Source organism: Dysidea avara, chromosome 15 (genome assembly GCF_963678975.1).
Source record: "Dysidea avara chromosome 15, odDysAvar1.4, whole genome shotgun sequence".
Lineage (NCBI taxonomy): Eukaryota > Metazoa > Porifera > Demospongiae > Dictyoceratida > Dysideidae > Dysidea > Dysidea avara.
In genome coordinates, this window is record NC_089286.1 from 12072666 (window position 1) to 12078849 (window position 6184).

The window sequence follows — 6184 nt, forward strand, 5'->3', positions numbered from 1 at the left end:
GCCACCTTGGATTTCACATCTTTTTTCACCATAGCCTTTCTGAGGGCCGCACACTTTTTTTACAGCTTTGCTGTTTTGGATTAGATCAGTAATTACGCTAGAAAACCCCTTGGCTAGTCCCAAATAAACCACAAAATATCCGCGTTCTATAAAGTTGACAGCTGAGTTGACCACCTTCATAACGAAACATTTAAACAGTTTATAAGGATGGCTGGGATGCACAGCCCCAAGAAACTCAAAATGGATATTTTAAAACAGATGCGTGTGTTTAGCAGCGATTGAACTGATTCACAGCCTATTTATTCCACAGCCCTTGGCAATGCGAAAATTGTAGACATTATTATATACGTTATTGCACTCCAATATTTGTATTAATCACTGCGACAGTTCCCATACAGGTCGTCCTGGTAGTTAATTACGCTGGAAAACCCCTCGGCTAGTCCCAAATTAACCACAAACAAAATAATCATTTGTGAACACCACAATTTATTGTATTTAAAAATTGTAAAGTTCTGTAGGTGTAATAGCTGAGTTGCTTGGAGCTGAATTCTTGCTGTGTTACTTGCATCCGCTCTCTCTTGTACACACCTGAAATTTCAAGGAAGCTAACTGGAACTGTATTAACAAAAGCTACACTAGACTAATTCCATACACTATAATGACATACCGTGACACCTTTGTGCATTGTTGATTTTGTCAACTCTCTCCACCAATCCTAATAGTCTCAGACATAACAGTCCTTTATCTTAACTGCCATAAAATATATATGGAGTACTGGGAATACATCACTTTCTTACACTGATATTCCACTTTGTACATATCCCTCCACCATTCCTCCAATCACCTCCTAGCCTCAGACATGACAGTCCATTATATTACCTACCATAAAATAAACGTGGACTACTGGAGATTACAACACTTTCTTACATTGATATTTCATACTGTATAACTCCATCCACCAATCCAGTCCTCCAATCACTACTATAATAAACTGGATTCTGGTGCACAACTAGAGTATGTAGCTATACAAATTAGGAATTCATCACCACAGCATTATGAATGATGAGTTTAACTGCTACTCTGTGGATAAGTGCTCCCTTGTAAACACATTTCATACAATAAAATTTACACACCTTAAATCCTTGCACCATTTTATTACAGCATTATGAATGATGACTACAATTGCTAGTCTGTGGATAAGTGCGACTTGTAAATACATTCTATACAATAAATTTACACACCTTTAGCTCCTCTGTAAGGTATTTCTCTACTAACTAACACTTTGTTTGACATCCTTCGGTGAAGAAGTCCTAGAGTAATTTACAGTATAAAAGTTATATAATACAAGTGGTCATACTGTGCTCTCATTTTTCCAGTACTCTGACGATACAGCATTTGATGGGCATCAACATCCCTCAGTGGTAAAGTCATAGATATTTACAATATAAAACACAATATCACATAAGTATGTACATAGCCTACAAAAATACCACAGGTGAAGTGTGCCACAAGTATCAGGAACCACATTACTCCTGTGATGCTGCTGTGTATTACATTATCTATGACTCCAAAGATAAAAAAAGTAAACATGATATGCATTATTTGGAAAAATATAATAACTCTACCACACGTCCAACTTGCAATAAACTCAAGAGAGTGTAATACTTTCAGGTAGCAAAATCCATTGGTGTAGTCAAGTAGTATCAATGTACTTGCATTGTATGCACCATGTTTTGTTTCAACCATGTTGTGTAGGCTACCATGGGCATATATACGTAATTACAAGTGTCATCCTAGTTGAGATAACAGTACATAATTATTTTAATATACAAAATAGTTACTTACATTTAACATCTTTCACTGTATTGTTGCTCCCACCACCTTTCCCGGCCAAACTACATTCTTTGACACTTGTTTAACCATAGTTGCTACCACTTTTATGTATGTATTATAACATATGTAAGTGGAGTACAAAAGTGTCAACCTAAATTAAGTCAAAGTACACATTAAATTGTATAAACAGAATAGTTACTTACACACAATACTGCATTGTTTGTTTTTTTGCTGTTCCCACCACCTTCCCCGCTTTACTCCACCATTAGCTCTCTATGACACTTTAGTATGTCATGGCCTCTGACACTTGTATAAATGTATGTAAATGCAATTCCAAAATGAGTCATCCTAGTTAAGTTTAACATGACTATTAATTTTTATATGCAAAATAGTTACTTACATTAGACAACTCTCTTTGCTTTGCTGTTCCCACCACCTTCCCGCTCCAAAATTAACATTTAACCTCAAAACTTGACTTGGCCAAATGTTCACCATATACACACTGCACACAGTAGAATTCACAAACAACTTTGTAGCATGTTTCTGTAAACTTTCATAAAGGCTCACTTGTCATGAACAGCTGGTGATTTACTAACTGCTCATAAACTGTACTGAACGTGCCATGCAGTGTTCATGATAATTTGTGTCATAATTGAAAATTTTTTTTTAATATCCTACTGTATATGTTTTAGTCTCCTCACTGTAATATGTGCTACTGTAGCTGACTCTGTATACATTGTTCTATGCTCTTCAATTAATAGAACTTTAGATAGAAACATACATGTACATTCAAAATTACTACACACTCCGTATCGATGACACTACATAAAAATGAGAGTGTCTTAAGTAAATATAAACACTCATGGTCATGTAATCTCTTTGGATTTCTCTATTAATATTTGTGGCACAGAACACACTCCAGGTGTTACTAATTGCACTAAAACTGTAAATATTAGTATTTAACATATGGGAAAAAACCATCATTTCAAATTCAGTGCCCCACGTTCCATTTCTTGACATGCCACTCTCATTAATGTACTGCTGCACACTTGTGCAATTTAATGGTTCTAAATAATTTGCATGTCCTTCGGAATCATGACCAACTAACAAGTGTTCAATGGAAAACATGTAACTAACTATTGCATTACGCATTTGCATATGTTGCAATTCACAACCTGTTACAACATACGCAAGTGCACGGAAAAGACAATTACCATCAGCCTGGACATTGATAAGTGAATTTAATTCAGGCCGTGTTAAGATTACATGTGGGCCACCAGGTTGGAATTCTTTAGCACATGTAAAATGCATACCCATCCTTGAGCAAGCATTCTCCTGCCATGCTTGATTTACTTGGTAATATCGATATTCTGGCCAGGTTGTCCTATTAGGACCTATAACATTTTCAACATCAGTGATCATACAATCAGTTGAAGTTTTAGTTTTTCTGACACCTTTTAAACACTTGTCTGCCATATGCTTTCTTTTTCTGGATGACAAATTTGTAGATTTCACAGTTACAGCTTTTGTTTTGGATAACTGTTTAACACTTTTTTCTTTACCTTTCCTTTTTTCTTTACCTTTCCTTACCTTACCTTTCCTTACCTTTCCTTACCTTACCTTTCCTTTCCTTTTCTCAGCAGTTAAGTCTGTACAATCCACTTGTTTATTTGTGTGGGGCATAGTAGCAGTTTCGCATGTCTGGTACATTATATCAAAGCAGCCTCCATGTTGTAATCCATAGCGGCACAGCTAATATCATCATGCTGTCTATCAGGGTATCTTACAGGTAGGCCATCATAGGCTGTTGGTCTGATTTTATCAATAAAGTCACACCATTCCAACAATTGTTTATAGTAAGGTGCTATTCTTATGGCACTGGGTGAAAAGTCCCATAGGGTTAAATCCTCAAGCTTTCGTACTCTACTGAGTGCAACATACGCTTGACCAGAAGCAAAGAAATTTTTATTTAAAGTAACTATAGCACTGTCTACTGTTAAGCCTTGTACACGATGCACAGTAACTGCATAAGCTAACTGTACAGGAAATTGTGACCGCAGTATTGAATATGAGGCACCTTTAATGTCTATTCTCTGTTTGGTTCTTGCAACAGGGTACATGTTATCAGGACTTCCTAGTTTGCACACTAATATACAGTTGGGAGTCATGTCCAATACCTCACATAGAGCTCCATTTACCCAACCTTTTGTTATTTGCAAGTTACGCCTCAATACTATACGGCAAACTTTCTTTAAAGTAATTGTATCAGGTAGACGCATGGCAGTTCGTTGCAATCTTTGTTTGTCTGCCTCTCTCAATGGCTGCCCATTACTATCTGTGTCAGTGGCCTCATATTCTTGTGTCTCACCATCTATTCGTTTCAGACACTCCTTGTTAATTGAGTCTACCTCTTTGCGCTTTGAACATATTATTACCGTTCTAGTCAAGTCCACTACATCAATATTAACATCCCTTAGCCTACTTTTCAACTTATTAGTGACTATTTCATCACACTCACCCTTTCTGATTTTAGATAGAATTAAACTTAATTCTGGGTCCTTACTCCTGACTATTTCTCTTAGTTGCAAAATACTAAATTGTGACCAGAGTTTTGTGTTAAATATATCAGTATTGGATACAGGTGGCAATTGTGCAGGATCACCAAACAATAGTACATGACGTCCACCCCATGGTTTGTAACGTCCATCTTTTGTAGAAAAGCGCTTACAAAGATGTTCTATTGTTTGAAAAATTTTGCAGTCAATCATAGAAAATTCATCGCAAATTATTACATCGGTCTTTCTAAGAGCAGTTGCATCAACAGTTCCATTTTGCAGTGAACTTTTACCAGTAATGTCTAATTTAAAGAAACTGTGTATTGTATACCCATGAATTACACCGGCAGCAATGCCACTAAAGGCCAGTTTGGTTACTACCAAATTACATTGCCGTAAGTGCTCTACAATGGCACCCATAAGGAAGGACTTACCACAGCCTGCAGCACCTACCAGTGCAGCCAGTACTTGTGCATCACCACCTTGCATGCCACTTTTTAAATACTCGAATGCACGCTTTTGAGATATTGTAAATTTGCTGAGATAGTCATCTAGAGGTGCATGATGTGGTGGCAGCAAGTACTCCCCTTCACCATCACCTAACAACTGGTCTGTCACTTCTTTGGTTTGTTCGTTATTTGTTGTTCCAATTGTTAGTGTTGATAAGAACACATCTGCATCTCCTTCATCAAGGAACCTATGCTCTAAATAAAGCTTAACAATCTACGTTTATATAGGTATCGGATACCTTCCTCATCTAGTTCCTCTACCATTTGGGGCACCTTAAACGGAAATCCATACTTACATTTACTTAGGACTTTGCCACCGTAACCTTTGAAACATCTCTCAGGGTGGCATTCCCGATGCATTTGAAATTTTTGTACCATTCGTCTAATGTACTGTGCCCTTTCATCATTGGGGTCACTGGCACGAGGTAATTCAGCCATTACAACATTTTCTGGGGCAGTACCAGGCTTAACCCACACCAAAATATGCCAGTGTATTCCACCCCTTCTTTGGTATTCTTTCTTAGTTACATAGTCCATAACTTCACCTACTGGGCTAGATTTTTTATCCAAAAGCATGTCCATGAATGCACTAAATCTTTTCTCAGCACCAAGTACAGACTCTAAAGGGTGAGGGCCAACAGATTCTCCATTGTTACCTTTAGTGGAAAGATCACTAAGTTCCCACGGTTCAGCACTGGCTCCCCAACCTTTCCTAATGGTTGCTTGAATTTGTAGCCAGTTATCATTTGGAGACAAAGTGATAAAATAGTCAGGAACTCCAAGCTGTTCAACCGTAGCTATAAGGTCATAACCAAAACATTTCCAATATTGTTTCGACCCTGGAATTATGCGTGGGACATCACTGCCATATGAAGCATAGTTATCATTTTCCGTAGCTCTGTCTGCTGCTAGTACATTGCCAGCAGTTAGATTTTGCTCTAGTTTACTAACTGCTATTATTTTTTTACTATTGTACTGTCGCAGTCTTATTTTAGTCATATAATCAAACATAAAAAATGGAAAATTTTGATCATTTGAAAAATAACCTCTACAGTCCAGTAACTTGGTTTTAGTAAACTGTGATAGTCCTTGGAAACATTTGTAAAACCATCCACCTTTGCCATATGGGAAAAGGTGTGGAAAAGTTTTTTCTAACAAATATTTTTGCCCGTATTGTACACTAGTGGATTCTCTCAGTTGCTCTATGTTTTCGTGTACTTCATCAATTAGGTGTGGCTTAGGGTTTTGAATACCAGCAATATCCATCTCACCATACAACGGTGAGTA

At 37.2% G+C, this 6184-nt stretch overlaps 1 long non-coding RNA gene across 4 annotated transcripts; it reads right to left on the reverse strand.

Moving 5' to 3' along the window:
* Positions 1 to 472: 472 nt before the first annotated feature.
* On the reverse strand, positions 473 to 3371 carry LOC136245499 (uncharacterized). Of its 4 annotated transcripts, XR_010695891.1 has the most exons (11): positions 2234 to 3371; positions 2037 to 2181; positions 1846 to 1984; positions 1626 to 1793; positions 1358 to 1565; positions 1242 to 1310; positions 1134 to 1190; positions 928 to 1080; positions 800 to 879; positions 668 to 750; positions 473 to 588 (listed from the first exon to the last, which is right to left on the reverse strand). It is a non-coding gene; the product is annotated as an uncharacterized lncRNA (long non-coding RNA). The 4 variants fall into 4 exon arrangements; XR_010695890.1 differs by having other exon boundaries at positions 928 to 1075; positions 1358 to 1793; positions 2234 to 3370; XR_010695889.1 differs by having other exon boundaries at positions 473 to 615; positions 1358 to 1793; positions 2234 to 3370.
* Between the last annotated feature and the right edge of the window lie 2813 nt (positions 3372 to 6184).